General features: G+C 37.3%; 1 pseudogene; it reads left to right on the top strand.

Moving 5' to 3' along the window:
- Positions 1 to 2006: 2006 nt before the first annotated feature.
- LOC101832548 lies at positions 2007 to 5534 on the top strand (annotated as a pseudogene).
- Positions 5535 to 7810: the final 2276 nt, after the last annotated feature.

The raw sequence follows: 7810 nt of genomic DNA, 5'->3' as shown, positions 1-7810 counted from the left end.
CATCAGAGATCTACAAGGATAACACTAACTGGAAAACTAGGTAATAGTGGAGAGTCATTCCTTCTATTCATGGGGGACATTAGTAGATGCTGACATTTCATATGGTAATGAATTCTATGCACGGTATGTTTTCCTTATACTTCCATATCTATAGTAATATTTACTTTGTAAATAGTTATGGTAGGAGATTAGCAATAACAACTAATAATATAGAACATCTAAGGCAATATGCTCCAATCATGAGGATATCATATATTTTTTCTTTTTGATTTCCAAGTGTTTTGTAATATTCTCTTTTTTTATGATAACAGGAGTGCTAGAGTGCCTACATGGTGAGATGAACTGAGGTGAATTACACAGGCACATGCATAGTATCCTTGAGCCAGTTGACCAGTGTACCTGGGACGTAAGCATCATGCTAATAATTATCTAATAATGGAGAGAGCTACCAAGTGATTCACAGGCAAGTGGTAAATATAGCATGAGTATGCCTGACAATGGATATTAGAGTTTTACTATACTTGTTACAAAATGTAAAAAATAAAGCTTATTACTTGCTTGCTTCTAGAATTTTCTGTTTAATATTTCATACCTTGATTGGCCACAAGTAACTGAACTGTGGGGAGAAAAAAGTCAGAGATTTGGGGGGACCAGTTGGTAAGATTCTTTGTGGGAGGGGAAAACTTGCTCTAAAATTTCAGTTTAAATTCTTGAATTAAATGACCTCATTAAATTCAATTTTCAGTCATTACCAGAGTATGGTTTCTCAGGAATGTGATTACAGAGAGACTGCCATAATTAGAACATTCAATGGCAGAAAAAATCATTCTAATACTATTGTAATACTTTTTGCCTGCAAAATGGAAACTTGTCTCTTTCTATCAAAAATAATATAATGCTTAAGGTATGCTGAATTACAAGTATTTCGGTTAAATTTTACATGCCAGACAAAATGATTATTCCATCAAGGCTTAAAAACACATTTGCAGGTGTTTTGATGATAAATTTGGTTTTATCAATGTCCTCAATTCTTCCTTCCCCCTTCCAATTCAGGTCATCTAAAGAGAGAGGCTTGAAGCTTATTCCCATGGTTAGTATGCATGAGTCACCTGGAAGGCTTATTAACGTTGTAGGGTTCCAACTCCTAGAGTTCCTAGTTCATCAGATCTGTTGTAAGCCTAAAATTGTGTATTAGCAACAAGTGCCAGAGTGGCATTTACTGTGCTTGTCTGGGCATCGTCCTTTAAGAGAAGGAATTCACTAGTTTAAATGAGGGCAAGTGGACACCTAATTAAACCATTTTGCTTGGATTTATGATATAGCATATTTTATTGGAAAGATGCTGTTCATTATTCAAGGATGAATTTTAAAAATAGTTACTTAAGGTGTGCCTAGTAAAATGCACTGAACTTCCCGCTGTGTCTTACCAAGTATCATTCTTGAGTAAACTATGATACATGTTCTCAATGTTGAATGTTTACGTAAATCTTGAAGTTCTAGTTAGAGAAAGATATGTAAGTAGTATAGAGGTCTTAGCTCATGACATCTATCTCCCAATACCAATGAAATTAATTCAAGAGAAGTATGGGTAATATTGAAATATAACATAGTTTGGATTATAATGAAATATTTTCAATATATTTGACCTTAACCCTTGTGACATAGGGAGGGGACAGTATGTTCCTAGAGGTCACAGTTCAGCAGAGCAAGACCTAGGATCTTCTACAGGGTAATAACTTTCCTTATGCTGAATCTTTTTTTGGGACTCTTTATCAAAGCACTTTACAATTAGACACTTTGAGAGAGGTGTTGATCTAGCCTATACTTTCTTATAGAAAGTAGAAGAAAATCTAAGTGAGTGAAGTCCTGAGTGAATGTGTATGTCTGACACATATGCATCCATGTTGAGGACTCCAATTGCTCAGTCCCATCTGAGTGGCAAAACCTTGTCTGGGACATGCTTTGAGGATGGAAAAATCTTTCTTAGGGAGTCTGAGTATGAGTGAATGACCAGTGTGTGCAAGGAACAGAAATTGCAGCTTCCTTCTCATCCTGAATGTTTATCCTGGTTGCAACAGAGACCTCCTACAGAGATCAGGTAACACTCCCACCCCATGCTGTACTTCATAACATGCTGAGGTTCCAAGTAGGTGCTCTCCAACAGAGTGAGCACAGCCCACCCAATCACAGTATTTTTCCTTTCTTCATCCCTCCCTATAGTCAGGGTTCTGAGACCAAAGTTGTGCACACCAGAACTGTCTCACATCTCTCTTGCCTGAGAAAAAAGCTTGTATGACCAGACATAGAGCACCTGTCTGTTAAGATATGATTCATGATAGATTCACATTTTAAATAAATACTATAAGCACCATGATTATCTTTTGTCTAGTTAAATATCTAGGTAGAAATCTAAGGCATATAGATATTGCTGAAGCAAAGACAAGAAACAAACTTAGAAAAGTCACTTTCAGGGGCATGAGAATAAAAGAGAAACCACACTCTAATTTATAGGCCTTGCCTATTTTCAATTCTTTCTCTGTACATAATATTTCAGCTTTCAGGGTTTTTGATGTTGTGGTTAGAAATGGTTTCTATTGTTCATTTTCCTACACGTTTATCTTTACATGTAATGCTTGGATTTCTGTTCTCTGCCTGCCTTTCATTATCACAGACATTCATCCAGATACCATAGGCAGTATCACAACCTAGAGGAGACAGGCAAAATTTCTCTGGACATGCTGTCATTGGGTTAGCTAGAACGGATAACTCCACATCTTCTGTCTCCTGCTGTAGTCCCAGAGTGACTTTCCTGAAAGCTACAGGTTTTCAATCTAGGTTTCTCCAAGTTTTTTTTTTGAGTTTTCCCAAATACTTTTTACTTAAATGAAAACTCCTCTCTTAAAAGAAAATTTGTATCACAGGTTAGAGTATGGCCTCTGACCTCTGTACTAGGAACCCACACAAACTTAGGAGATTACATGCATACATATGCCACACAAATAAAAATAAAATCAATCTTTTGAAAATATTATTATATGTTTAAATATATTTTATATATTTATATATTTTAACATAAAATATAGTATTGTTGAATAACAATGATAATAAAATTGACAAAAATGTAATGGAAAATATATCTAGATAAAAATTCAACTATGGTATTACTGAAAACCGTGCACAATTATTATCAACATATTGTATTAAACTTTGTAAACAAGAGGTGGAGAGAATATTTCAAAAAGTCACACTCAAGTAGGATGTTCCAGTAAATTAGGACCCTTTAATAGAAATGTTATTCTTTCTCTTATGTGGGGAAATTGCAAAAATTAGGAAACATTTCTGTTTCTGATTCTCAGAAATCTTATTCTCCTAAAATGCAAAAATTAAAGACAAATCCCTATACTCTGGAAAGGTTAAATAATACTAGGATTTCAATCCGAGATGTCATACATGATTAAAAATATCAGATAGCTTAGCATAGGAGATAGTTTTGGGAAATAATACATATTCTGAAAGGGAGGACAATACTATTGTTTGGACACCATTGGAAGGTATTTTTGAAGCATTTCTGTGTTAGAAACCTGTGTCCCCATGTGCAAGGAATCTTTACAAAGCATAGTATAGTACCAGAGAATCAGGTCATGTAAAGTTCTTGTCCAGAAAGACTACTTGCCCTTACAGAGGAAGTTATTTCTAGAGACAGTGGGTACTTACACAAGCATGCTTGCACTTTAGTTTGGCCCCTTCTGCCTGTGGGTATTGCCATTTTACCTTCTTTGTCATATTGTATATCAACCAGAGATAATTGCCAAGACACTGGTGTCATGTTGAACTTACAGTCCCTAGAATTGTGAGGCTGTAAATAACTTCTTTGTAAAAGAAAATACCCAGCTTTAGGCATTTTGTTACAGTAACACAAAATGACCAACTATAGAAACCATCTTTTGTAAATAGAAAAGCAAGAAAATTATTTGTACATAGAACAAAGGAAAAGGAAAACCAATAAAGCGCAGAGGAGCAGGGAGAAGATAGCATTTGAGATAGTGTGTTCCTGTTGGTGACCTTTCAATTCCTGGCTATTCTGAAATTCCTGTGCTATGAGGGAGACTTATTTAAGCTAGCTCAAGCGCCAGTTTCTTTCAACTCAACAGTTTTCCTGTAATAAAGCTTATGAGTAAAAGTTCACTTGCAAACGCTTAGCTGTCTAATTAACAGGGATAACAGATCCAGTATCAGAACTGTGACGCTAAGCCAGAAGAGGGAGAATCCTGTGATATGGCTGAAGGCTTCCTTTTAGACATGAGTGCACCACGAATTGCACAACGGAAGTCCAGGCCAACCAAATATTTGCAGTATCAACATGACTGGCTAATTCTAAAGACTCTCTCTGTCACTTTAGACAAGCCTCAGACCCTACCTTATGGGTGGATCTGAAGGTGCCAAGCAAACATTTACTACTGTGCATTCTACTCTTCAGATTTCCTGCCCTGGCAAACATTGGCATTGCCAGACTTAAGCATGATGCTGCGAATAAAGGTTTGGCATTGGGCCTGTTTTGAGGCAGCATTGGGAACCAATATTGATTTAAGTACTGGTTTTGGAACTGGATTGGTACCTGAATGCTTCAATACACAATAGCAGGGGACCATCAGTAGGTTATAGGTTTGTGCCCAGCAAAAATGGCAGAGAGCAGCTAGTGATTTTAGTTTTCCTCAAGAAAGAAATAGATAATAGAAGCCAACAGCAGCAGTTGGTAGAATCATTGCATAAAGTTTTTTGGGGGAAACCAGAATCTTACTGTAAATGTGCAGGGTATTAAGACATTGCCAGATGATCGGGCAGAAGTTGTCATTTATGTTGTTGAGCATTCTCCAAATGGCACCTCAGTCAGCTACAATGCAATGTGACCATTTCAAACAAGCCAAATGGAAGCTCAAATGCAACAGTTTGGCACAAGCATGTCTGTGACTAGAACAGAGCTATCTCCTGTTCACAGCAAACCACTTTACAGAAACCTCCTTACCCCATAGATTTTGTCATTTAGGAGCAACCCAAGGTGACTAACCGTGACTCTGACAAATTAATTCCTGTATCAAGGATGGGTTTCAAAGAACTTTGAAGACTGAAGGTTCAGGATCAGATGGCAAGTCAGCATAAAACCAAATTAAAACATCATATCTGGAGATAGTGGTGAGCTACAAACAAATCAAACTATAACCATGGCCAAACTCACACAATGCAAGAAGAAACTCAAGGATCTCCCCAACTGAGCCTTACAGGTTTGAATCAAATGAGAAAGTTGAAAAAAATGGCTGAGTTCTGCAGGCTAGGAAACTCTAGTGTGTTCTTCTAGATTCAGTTCTGTGTGAAGTAAATTCATTCATTTCAGGGGCTGAACTAGTGTCTCAGTCAGATGGACGGTCGTTTTGGAGCAGTCAAATCTGAAGAAAGATTCCATAGATACTGAACCATGGAGAGTAATCGAGCATAAATTGACACAAGAGGAAGGCCTTAACCACTTGTTAGTATCATAAAAAGATGTCAGTAATATAAATGCGGTGGAACCTGTACCAGTGAAACCATTAATAGCAGGGATGGCATCATTAATTAACAATTTACAAATTTGGTAGGTTTGTAAAATGCATCATCTACCTATACCAGGCCTTTCCTCAGATGACCATAGTGAGAAGGCAAAGAACCCTCGCTCCACTCTGGCTGGGAATTTTGAGGTTATTGACACATTTCTGTTTATTACATCTGAAAAAAATCATGTCAGAGTTCTTCAAAGATAACCTTTCAAAATCTTACCTCTAAATGTTGCACTCACTTTAAAAAGGGATACAAAATTATCAAAGTGTGTGTAATGTTATAACAGCATTAAACATAATCACAGTGTTAGTGATTTGACAGAAGACTCATGATGTTATGCCACTAAACTGTTACATTAAAACTTTTCCTAATAATTTAAATTTTAAAAAGGAATACAGTACCAGTGTGAAAAAGTGTAGAAAATGAAAGATAAGTGTCTCAAGACTCATTTTTCCTGATGCCATATGTATTTATCAAATCCTGCTATCAATAGGCATATCTACCTATCTATCATATTTTAATTTAACTATAATATCTCTTGTTTATCCTTCTCAAGCCATGGGAAAATCTTTTCCAGAATTTCGTATATAAATATTTTAGTGTCTGAGGCCAGATACCAACTGCTTTTTTTCACTTTTTTCCTCAGTTATACTAGTTTATTGTTGGTAAACCCACTTACATATTTAAAATAATGTTTTTCCTTTTTGCAACCCATGCAAATATAGTCCATTAATTGAAGTGCTCTAATCAGCATGCAAGACACCTCAGTATATTAACTGAATAAGGTCTGCATCTAAGTTCCCTCATCTGTGTAATGGGGTCACTGATACATCCAGGCAGTCTCACACCTAATTTTGTTTGACATTCAGTTGATTATTCTCAGATAATAGGTATGATAGTTATGTGAAGTGAGATGTCATTTCAGTTGACTCATTGTCATCATTTTAAATTTATGTGCTTAGAAGTACAGGTTTCTTATCTAAGAAGATGTGACTATCCAAAGCCAAATTTGAATGGGAGATAGAGCTTTTTCTAGAGATGATCCACTTTTCTCCATATTTCCCCAACAATGGTGACCACTTGAATTTTTCACTGAACACCAATGTCAGAATACTAAGAAACCAAAGGAAAATTTTTTCTTAATAGAAGAATTTACCAAGCATTTGAAAGGATTCCATATTCTGTAATATTCAAATAGAGAATCTATATCCTAATGGATTCTCTAATCATTAGTGTGTGTGTGTGTGATGTGTTCGTGTATATGTGTATGTTTGTGTGTGTGTACATATATGTACCAGTGATAGGTGACATAGGTAATGATATGAGAATACCTTCCTTAATTACTGTCCACTTTATTTTTTGAGACAGATTCTTTTTTCTAAACCTGGATCTTATGCTTCAACTAGGCTGCATGGCCAGCAGCTTTGGGGATCCTCTTGTCTCTGTACACATGTGATGGTGTGACAGATGCTCAATGCCACACCTGATGTTTTACATAGGTGCTAGGAATTTGAACTTGAGTTCCAGTTTGTGTGATAAGAGTTTCACTCAATGAATCATCATCCCTGCCTGTCTTAGTTAGGGATACTTTTTTATTTTTAAATTTAAATTTAAATTAGAAACAAGGTTGTTTCATATATCAATCTCAGGTCCCTCTCCCTTTCCCTCCCCTCCTCCCACGCCCTCCCACCAACCCCCCTCATACCCTCTCCTTTCCCCAGGGAGGGTAAGGCCCTCCATGGGGGTGTCCATCATTTCATCTAGGGCAGGGCCTAGACCCTCCCCCAAGAGTCCAGGGTGAGAGAGCATCTCTCATTGTGGGATGTGCACCCAAAGTTCATTTGTATTCCAGAGATAAATACTCATCTACTACCCAAGATTCCATAGATTGCCTAGGCCTGCTCACTGACACCCACATTCGGGGGTCTTGATCAGTCCCATGCTGGATTCCCAGGCATCAGTCTGGGATTCAAGAGCTAACCCTTGTCAGGTCAGCTGTTTCTGGGGCTTAAACCAGCCCAGTCTTAACCGCTTTGCTCATCAGTCCTCCCTTTCTGTCACTGGGTTCCTTGAGTTCAGCTCAGTGTTTAACTGTGGGTGTCTGCCTCTGCTTCCATCAGTCATTAGATGAAGGTTTTGTTTCCCAGCCTCTCTCGCTGTGGGACTGTAGGCTGGCACTCCACTAATCTATGTTTAAAATCCATATATGAGAGAGTACATA

The sequence above is a fragment of the Mesocricetus auratus genome, unplaced genomic scaffold (genome assembly GCF_017639785.1).
Source record: "Mesocricetus auratus isolate SY011 unplaced genomic scaffold, BCM_Maur_2.0 Super-Scaffold_100008, whole genome shotgun sequence".
In the NCBI taxonomy this organism is placed as follows: Eukaryota; Metazoa; Chordata; class Mammalia; order Rodentia; family Cricetidae; genus Mesocricetus; species Mesocricetus auratus.
Note: the sequence above shows the minus strand (reverse complement) of the source record. Positions and strands in the feature narration are given on the sequence as shown.